A 9,860-nucleotide genomic window follows, 5' to 3' on the forward strand; every position below is an offset into this window, starting at 1 on the left:
ACTGGACTGAAGGTCAGAGGTTCACAGGTCATAACACTGACCCGGCCTTTCTCCTTTCTGCCACCTACTGGCACACATGTGACACTTCAGCTACATATGGAATGCCTCTAGGGGCAGACTTACAGCTGCATCTTAGGCATTTTCTCAATTTTGGTTCCCTTTTTCAGATGATTCTAGATGAGTGGTTATCAACCTTTCTAATGCTCAGACCCTTTAATTCAGTTTTTCATATTGTAGTGACCTCCAACCATAAAATTACTGTCATTTCTACCTCATAACTGTAATTTTTCTACTGTTATGAACTGTAATGTAAATATCTGTGTTTTCTAAAGATCTTCAGTGACCCCTGTGAAAGGGTCATTTGACTCCCAAATGGGTTATGACCCACAGGTTGAGAAACACTGCCCTAGATTGTGTCAAGTTTAGATAAAACAGTCCAGCACAGAATATAAGTTCTGACAGACAAACGTTTAGCATGGCCAGGCATCAGCTGATGAATGGTTACACGGTGTGACACTCTTTCCTCCAGTGCAGGCGTGAGGTCATTCCTATCATCATTGAATAATCAAATGATGCCTTCTGCTTACATTACCAATACCACATCATAACTGCCAAAGAGAATGCCTAGAGATAGTTCACACCCATGTCATTATGATGTTTCTTAAAACTTTGAAATGGCTGAATGAAGTGTTGCTGAAATGTGGAACTTGGTTGGGCACTAGAATTTCTCCTCTTCTCATTTGCAGCTGACTTTTTGAAAAAAAATTGTATCTTAAAGAACATAAAATAAAAGCTTAAATACTGTAATGTGACAGATAACCTAATTGTGTTTATATTAAAATGACAAATATGATTTTGCTGCTTGTCAAATAAAAAATAAGAATTTGATGTCACAAGTTGAGTACTAAGCATTTGAAGCATGAGCCTGTGGGAGACATGTTAGATTTAAATCACAGCAGGGAATGAGCACTGAGATAGTGATGGCTATTCATGGTTGTCCACATGACTGCATCCAGAATTAACTGGATAGACTGGGTAGACTGTGAGGGATTTTTTTTAAATTAATTCATTTGAAGTGTAATGCCTCCTTAAATCTGGATGTTTTGAGGTGCATACAAACACATTGAATCTGAGCCACACCTTCTGGTGCCATTCTATATAAAGGACATGGAGAAAGAGAGTGTTTGATCTTTGCTTGCTCTCACTCTCAATTGCTAGTCCATTCCTTCACTGGCATTATTAGAGAATACTTCTTTGGGACTCTGGTGTGTACTGAAGATCAGCTTTGTGAACTGAACTAATACTTGATTCTTGGACTTTTAACTGGTCAACAGCTATTTCTGGACTAGCTGGACCACAGCTTGTAAGCCACTCTAATAAATCATATATATCCAATATATATATATATATGTGTGTGTGTGTGTGTGTGTGTGTGTACACATTATATATATATATATATATATATATATAATATATGTAGTGTGTGTGTGTGTGTGTGTGTGAGAGAGAGAGAGAGAGAGAGAGAGAGAGAGAGAGAGAGAGAGAGAGTTCTGTTTCTCTTGCGGACCCTGACTAACACATTGATGCTACTGATATTCTCTGAGATTTTCGTGTGGTCCTCTTATTTTCTTGAAATATGAACATTGTGATTCAGAGAGATCAAAATACATTGTGAGTTAGCTTAGTAGACCCAGGAAATTACAGCCAATGTATCTATTCAGAAAGCTTCCTTGTGCACTCATTGTCTGGTTTTTCTTATCACCTATGTGCTGTTCCAGGCCTCCCCCTTCTTTTGGATTTCTTTTCTACTCAGTTTTGTTTGTGACCTTGGATTCCACTGTTGTTCCTGCTCCAGGCTTATTGTGATTGCTCTTTCTCCACGTGGCTCCTCCCTTCATCATCAGAGAGCCCTGTGGGGAGTTCACCTGCTTCAGGTGGCTGAAGCCACTTAAATCCTGATTTTGGAGACAGGAACTGCACCAATCATGTCATGGGGTTTCAGCTCATTTGGTATTTCTTGTAAACTAGATGGTCATGGCATGGTCTTAATTCTCCATCCCCTGATTATTAAGATGCTTCACATGGCACAGATTCCATGATTGCAGTTCAGTTTAAATAAATATGCTCAGCTCATCTAGAGTTTTGCTTTAGATAGAATTTCAGGCTCATTTCTCTTTTTGACTCCTGGTGACTTTGGGACCCTGCTATTAATTTTCAAAGGCTTATGAAAATGCCTTTCTGTATATACTGAGGGACAGATTCACACAGATGTGAGCATTAGGTGGTATAAAGGGCAAGTCTCAGTAGTACTAGACCAAGAGGGAACACTTAGTTTGGCTTTCAGGTCAGTTCCTAACTAGCTTGGTAAAAATAATTTGCATCCTTTAAAACTTGCTTACTAAATGAGGGTATCAACTTTTTGAGCAATTGCACTGATTTGCATTTCATAAAGGATCCTACAGGAGTCAGTGGGGTGAGTGGTAGATGAAATATGCCTGGGTCATATGTGGCTGCACAAAAAGCCACATCGTCCGCCTTCTTAACCACACAACAGTCCTTTCATAGACAGTACTGTTTAGATAGAAACATCACATAATGGATGATGTCATAGATTAATGGCATCTATTATAAATTCTGGTAGAGAAATGACAGAGACTCTGCTTATACCCAGAGCATTCAGTTCTACTGACACAGAAAGTTAGCAGCATTCAGGTTCATATGTCCATCTGTGTTTGGACAAGAATCCTCCCAGCTGTTTCTAGGGTGATAACAGGATCTTATAATGGCACATGAAAAGCAGCAACCAGCGATTCTGGCATACAGAAGAAGTCCAATGAGTTATCATCCCTTTTGTTTTTATTTAGAGCTAGAAGGACATAGGGCCAGCTAGACCTATAGACATAAACAGCCCAAAAGTCACTGGGCTGCATAATGCCTTTGTGTTCCTGTCCTGTGGATCTCTGGGCAGAGGATGACAGGATGATGGTGACATGCACTTGTGGTGGGAGGCTAGTTCCAGCAGAGGTCTCTCTGACACAGGCATCCTCTGCCACACATGCAATGCAGCCTTTCAGACTGCCTGTGCATTCAGGCAGGGTCAAGGCTAGCTGTGACTTTTGGGCACATTTTCTGCCTAGGGGATGTTTGCTAAAACTGTGGTAGCCTTTAGTACAATGAGTCCTACAGTTTCAGTTATATTAAAGAACAATGAATAAAGAAAGGAAAAGAAAAAGAGTCTTTTTTTTTTCTTTTGGGAAATTAAGGAAATTTATACCCCTAAAACAGAGTAGATGACTATAACAGAACACGTTTAGATAGAAGAAAAGGCCATACTTAATCTGGTTTAGCCACCAGGAATGTGGAAATCATTTAAATGGATGGAGTTGTTGATAGTAAACTTCATACTGTCACCTATATTAATAGTATTTTTGTCTTTTTATGTGACCAGAAAAATCATATTACATGTTTTGGTGCCATTTCTTGGTTCTTTAAAAAGAATTAAGTACAGCTGGGTTCAAAAACTCTCTTTAAAAGAGGGATTTCTCTCTCTTCTCTTCTTTTCTTTTCTTTTCTTTTCTTTTCTTTTCTTTTCTTTTCTTTTCTTTAGAGGGAATGTGTGTTAGAGTTTGGAAAGGATGCAGTGAGTTCCAAGATCCACTTGAATCTTCAATAGCTACTGGAACACATACAGATGATTGGGTGTTGTGGGTGCTGCAATCGGGGCACTCACTGGTCAAGGCCACTGTGGGATGTCACTGGGGCAAAGACTGAAACTATGAATAGAAATGTGCATATTTTGCTTCCAAGACAACAGGATTCTGTTCCTGTTTGTTCCAGGGATATAAGGAATGCTGGTCTGTGCACTTTGCTTCTAACAAAAAAACTTGCCTAGTCTTGTCACCACCAACCAATCACTGAATTTTGGTGAATCTCCGCCATAGGCTCAGAACTGTGCAAGGCTGGGAAAGATAAAAAGGAGAAAGAGGCAGACTTCCTATACTTAATGTGCTGCCATTTTATTAGCTTCTTGAAGTAATTAGTAAATGGGTTGGCATGTGGTTAAAAGCCCACTGAGGAGATCTAAGCTTAAGCTAAATTAGCTGTAAGAATCATCCATGCACTAGGGAGCTGGGGAATGACCTGAAAAAGTCTGAAATGCCGGAGAGCAAAGCTGAGCAAGAGTTAGATATTGAAGACCATTTGGGTTAGTAGGTGGAAAGTAAGGATGGAGTTATTACAGGTAGAGAGAGACTGTACAAAAGAGGCAGAGAGCAGCTAGCTGGGGGTGGGTGAACCGTTCCTGAAGCAGCTCAGCTACAACTACTGGGTATGAACTAGAGAATGCAGTTTACACCAGAGGTCAGTAAAATGGAGCTCTAAATGTCAGATTAAAGAATGAAACACAAAGTCCAGCAATTCTGTTTTCAGGAAGCATTATGTCACTGTTCTGTTATGTTCCCAGCACATCTAAGAAAGACTCACCAATGCATGAGGAACTTAAGTCCCTGAGTCATTCTCCTCTCATTATCTTTAATCTGCATCAGCAATCAACTCTGGACTCCAAATAGCAATGGGGACAGGGCAAAGGGCAGATGATATGGATAATATTGATTAAAGTGGAAATGGTGGAAGCCGGGATGGTGTCAACAAGCTAGGTATATGATTTAGACCTGCACCAGGAGTTTGAGATTGACTCTAAAGAAGATTAATCTCTTCTGGGAATACTGTTAAAGGAAAATGGCTGGCTTAAAACCATTTATGTACAGAGAATAAAGTGAAGAGAAGGATCAGTGATAGCTTCTAGATAACGTTTCTAGCTTTGGTATCTGTGATCACTGATAGGATCCTAAAAGATACTGAGACTGTGAAGTGAAGCCAGTTTAGAACTGAAAATATAGACTGTTGTTCTTAAAACAAAATCTCAGATGTTTGATTTTACCGATGAAAACTCAGGAGGCAGATGCTGTGGTGAAAGCCTACTAGCTCAGAGACACAGAGAAAGTTCTCAGCCAACCTTCATACTCAGCTCATATCCCAGAAAGAAAAAGTCCCTTCTCCTTCTCCATGCTGTCTTAAATAACTTCCTCTTCAAGGTCCCTCCTACCTGTTTAATCCCTGTCAGCTGGTTGCTCTTGATGTAGGGCTAACTTTATTTAATCCGGTTTACAAAAGCTCTTGGATTAAAGGTGTGTGGTAGGGCTGAGCCACACCACAAGTTCTTGTTTACAGTAAACAAAAAGCTCTAGGAGCAAAGACTGAATTAGAAACAGGTTTTTATAGTTCACAATCTTAGAGCTCCCAATGGAATCAAATATCTTGCAACAGTAGACCATTTGGAAAGACGATGAGTGAAATTTGATTCCTGGTGACATTTAAAAAATGGTCAATACTTCTGTATGTTTGAAAAGATGAACATGTGTCTTTAGGTGATAATGTTCTACATGCCTGAGATATGGCAAAGAGAAGAGGCAGGGGGCAAGTCAAAGTTGTATGAGAAGAATGTTCCTATGGCCCTAAGAATCTGAAGAAGAAATTCCTCTCCCTTTAAGAAGCATTACTATTGTTTGCTGTTCTTTCCATGTATCCTGAATATTGATTATCAGGAGAATAGGTTTAAGAGCCATATAGAAGAGAGAGCTTGGCAAGTATTTTGCTTTCTAGAAGGTTCTGGAAGTTTGAATACTAATTAGTCCACCTTTCTCCATCTCACAAGTAGCAAAAAGAGGCTTTGGGAGCTTTGGACCAATGTTGTTCGTTCAGTGAGGGTAAATAGGAATCTAGGCAAATCAAGCACATTAGACTTACTGCTAGAACTTGTTCCTCTTGCAAAAACACCGTGAGTTTATTTATTAGCACAAAGCAGGCCTGGGACATAATCATGGCATGACCACCTCCTCGGTCTGACACCTGTTTGAGGTTCATTCAGGTCTCTGAGATTTTGTTTCTTCACATGTAAAATAGATAGTGAGATTACTAATTCCATTTGGTCCGTGTATGGCTTACTCAAGGAAATAAAACTGGTATGCTAAGAAACCACAGCAATGCTCAACCAACTCACTCATTATATATGTTAATAAGAAATAGTTATAGTAGTCCTCTTTGATCTACAGGAAATTTGCTGTAAGATCTGCAGTATGTGCCTGAAACCACCCATAATAAAAACTTATAGATTTACTATGATTTCCCTGTATTTAGGATAACGTTTAATTTATAAATTGGGGCACAATTAGAGATTAACAGGAATGATTACTAATACAATAAGTATAACAAAAAATGGAATAAAATTGCCAATATCACCACTTCTGGGACATTGTTAAGTAAAATAAAGATGATTTGGACACAATCACTGTGGTACCCAGATAGCCCATCTGATAAGAAGATGGCTACTGAGTGATGAATGGGTGAATAATATACTCAGTGTAGATATATTGCATGAAGGGATGATTAATGTTTCCTGGCAGGATGAAGCAGGATGAAGCAGGATGATGAAGGATTTCACCTGCTTAAAGTGCCATGAAATTTATAACTCATAAATTTCTCTATTCTGGAATTTTTCTCTTACTATTTGGTGATCTAGTTTGGCTGTGGGTAATAGAAATCAGTAATCAGAATCATGTATAAAAAAAGATGACTGTATTGTACAGCTAATGTGCTCCCATTGTCAGAAATAGTATTTTCCCTGTTTTAGAAATCTTATAGACTAAAAGAAATAGACACTGTTCAAGGACACCAGCAATTAACTGTCATAAGGACTATCAAGGGAAAGGAAGGATAGTCTAAGAACAAACCAATCAACCTGGTGTTGGCCTTATGAACAGCTGGAACTGAAGGGCTACCAGGGCCTTCATGTAGAAAGAAAGATAACAGTTGACAAACATTTGAGTTAAGGGAAGTGTCTGGTTAAGGCTATGAGACAGAAATGAGCCCCAATGTGGCTGAATTTGAGGAGCATGAAATAACTTTAGGGCACATGCACTAGTTGTGAACATACTCACCTTCTTTTAGGCTCATCCAAAATTTGATTAATCCTTCGAAGTTCAAGGAGATCCAACTTCCTCTTCGAGAAAAGGAATTACTGTATATCTGGTTGTTTGAGTATCTTGGGGGAAGATCCAGGTAGAACTTAAAATGCTCCTATTTCTACTTTGACATTAGGCATCTGTTTGTTATTCTTTTCCCTGCTAAATTAGAGAATTACCAAGCCTACACTTCCACATTCCCCTAAGTTTAAAGCACCAGATTCACATATAACCCACTGAGAGCACTCATGAAAGCAGGCCTTTGGAGGGTAAAGGCTGGCTTTAAAGCACGGATGCACATTTCAGCATAAACTGAAAGACTGCTTTCTAGAAGACGGACAACCTTATATTAATAAAGGGAGCCATGGTCATATTTGGTAGGGAGAAAGGATATCGAAAGAGCAGAGTGACCATAGGCTGACTAAGTCAGAAGAGATGACTAGGTATGCTTTGGTTGTTCCAGAACCAGGTCTGAGAGAGGCATGTGGCTGATTGACCGCAATGCTTGGTGGGGAAGCCCTGAGCATTGCCAGTGTCTTGTGCAGCAGGGAGAACTCTGCTAAGACTAAGCCTGCTGGCAGTATCACGATGGTAGGATGACATCTGAGCAGATCTGTACACACTCCATCTTTCAGAACCTGCTCTATCTCCAACCCAAGCACTTGCAATGTGCTTTTCTTTCATACTCCCAGCTTGCAAAGGTCTCTTGTACTTAAACTTCTCTGACTTGTGTTTACATTTCTCTCTGAACTTTCCAAATTCCAGGCAAAAACTAAGGGGGAAAAGTTCTGCTAATGAGGCTGCTGTCATTGCTCTTACATTATGGTCAATACAGGTCATTGAAGTCTTAAAGAAGTCAATCAATGCCCTACCCTCCACATCATTTGTCTGAGTCACTTTTTTTCCTCCTCCCTCTTTCTTTTCCCCTCACCACCACCAACCCTCATCTTCTTCATACAGGGTCTTACTCTGTAGCCCTGGCTGGCATGAAACCTGCTATGTAGACACTCTGGTATTGAAATCATGGTGATATTTCTGCCTCTTGCTTCTAAGTGCTGAAACTAAAGGTATGCATCACCACGCCTGACCTAGCCCCATTATTTTTCTTTCTTCTTTTCTTTTCTTTGTGTGTGTGTGTGCGTGTGTGTTTGCGTGTGTGTGTGTGTGTGTGTGTGTGTGTGTGTGTGTGAGTGTGTGTGAGTGTGTTGCTATAACTGAAGTCCCAAGACCTGGGTACTTTACAAAAAACAGAAATATCTAAGGAGAGTCCTATGACATTAAAAAAATAACCCCAACTCTTTATTGGTTCTTTGTGAATTTCCTATCATGCATCTCCCTCCCCTTGTACTCACCTTCCGCACTTGCACCCTTCCTCTCAAGCACAGGAAAAAAAAATCTCATTGTGGAAGCTGCACTGTGTCACAGTGTGTACCACAGTGTACCCTTTTGTCCACACTGCTTTGCTTGCAAATGTTCATTACAATGACTCAGTTGGTCGGGTATGAGCCCTCTGACTTCCACTGCTCTACCAATACTGGAACCTCACTGGGATGCCTCTCAATATCCTGTTGTTGTATTGTGTCATGGAGATCCTGTAATTTTGGATTGGTAGGACCAGCCCTTTCATGGACTCCAGCAATTCATCAATGCAGCAGATGTTAGAGTAGGCCATTTCAGAGCCCTGGATCTGGGCCTGAGATGTATCTGAACTGGACAGCACACTGGCTCTCCTGCTTTCACACCTTTGGAGCCAGCTCACTAACAAACCCCTACTACCAGGGCCAGCTCTACCCTGCTTCCCAGGGTAGGGATAGGGCCTGTTTCTCTGAATGTTGCAGCTGGTAGGGGACATGCTCAGTTCTCCCACTCCCATGCCCTCAAGTCTAACTCTCTTGGCTACCGGAGGTGGTAAGGGGCAACAGAAGGGTCATCTCTCCTTCACCCATGTCACCACATGGTACTGTCAGCTTTCCTCACATCCTTGGGTCCTGCTTGCCTGCACCTCTGCCACCAAGGTCAGCTCTACTGTGCTGTCTAGATGAGGTATAGGGCCTGCTCTTCCCAGTGCCGCAGCTGGTGAGGGTTAGGGCCATCTGTCCTACTCTCATGATCCCAAAGACCTAGGACTTCTGCCTGCCACAGGTGATGATGGCTGAGGGAGAAGGGAGTAATCTCTCCCTTGTTCACACCACCACACAGGAGACAAGTGGCAGGGCCAGGTCTCCTGTGCTTGCATCCTTGAGGGCCAGCTCAACGGCAATTCCTGCAATGGCAATGTGCAGGGCCATTTTGCACAGAAAACTATCCACAGAGCTTAGAGAGATAAAGTTTCTTCACATTATAAAGTCACTGTCATGACAACCAACCCAGTCTCCTGATTATTCATGAGGAGGAGCCTCTGTGACTTAATTAGCTTCTAAAGGACCATACAACCTACAAAAGGTGCAAAGGCTAAAGGCATCCATGATCTCGAAAGCATTTTACACCATCTCTGGATCTGGAATAAAAATTAAAATCCTTGGCTGTAACCAATGGATAAATTTAAGTACTCACCTTCATGGTTCTGAACATACACTCAAATAGGTAACAGTAAATAAAATCAGCTTTCTCATGGAATTTTGTAGCATCTTGTGAAATTTAAAAATTTAAAAATGATCTTCTATGACTGGACAGATGGTCCAGAGGATAAAAGCACTGTTCTTATAAAGCACACAGCTCAATTACTTGCACCAGCAAGGCAGCTTACAACCATCTGTAACTCAGATTCTAAGGATCTCATAACCTCCTCTTGCCTCTTGGGTACCAAGCGTACGTGTGGCATCCAGATAGCTATATAAGCAA

The 9,860-nt window shown here is 40.9% G+C and overlaps 1 pseudogene; it reads right to left on the reverse strand.

Moving 5' to 3' along the window:
- On the reverse strand, window positions 1-118 carry LOC129669570 (small nucleolar RNA SNORA17; annotated as a pseudogene).
- Between the last annotated feature and the right edge of the window lie 9,742 nt (window positions 119-9,860).

This window comes from Psammomys obesus, unplaced genomic scaffold (assembly GCF_907164565.1).
Source record: "Psammomys obesus unplaced genomic scaffold, mPsaObe1.curated_primary_1811, whole genome shotgun sequence".
In the NCBI taxonomy this organism is placed as follows: domain Eukaryota; kingdom Metazoa; phylum Chordata; class Mammalia; order Rodentia; family Muridae; genus Psammomys; species Psammomys obesus.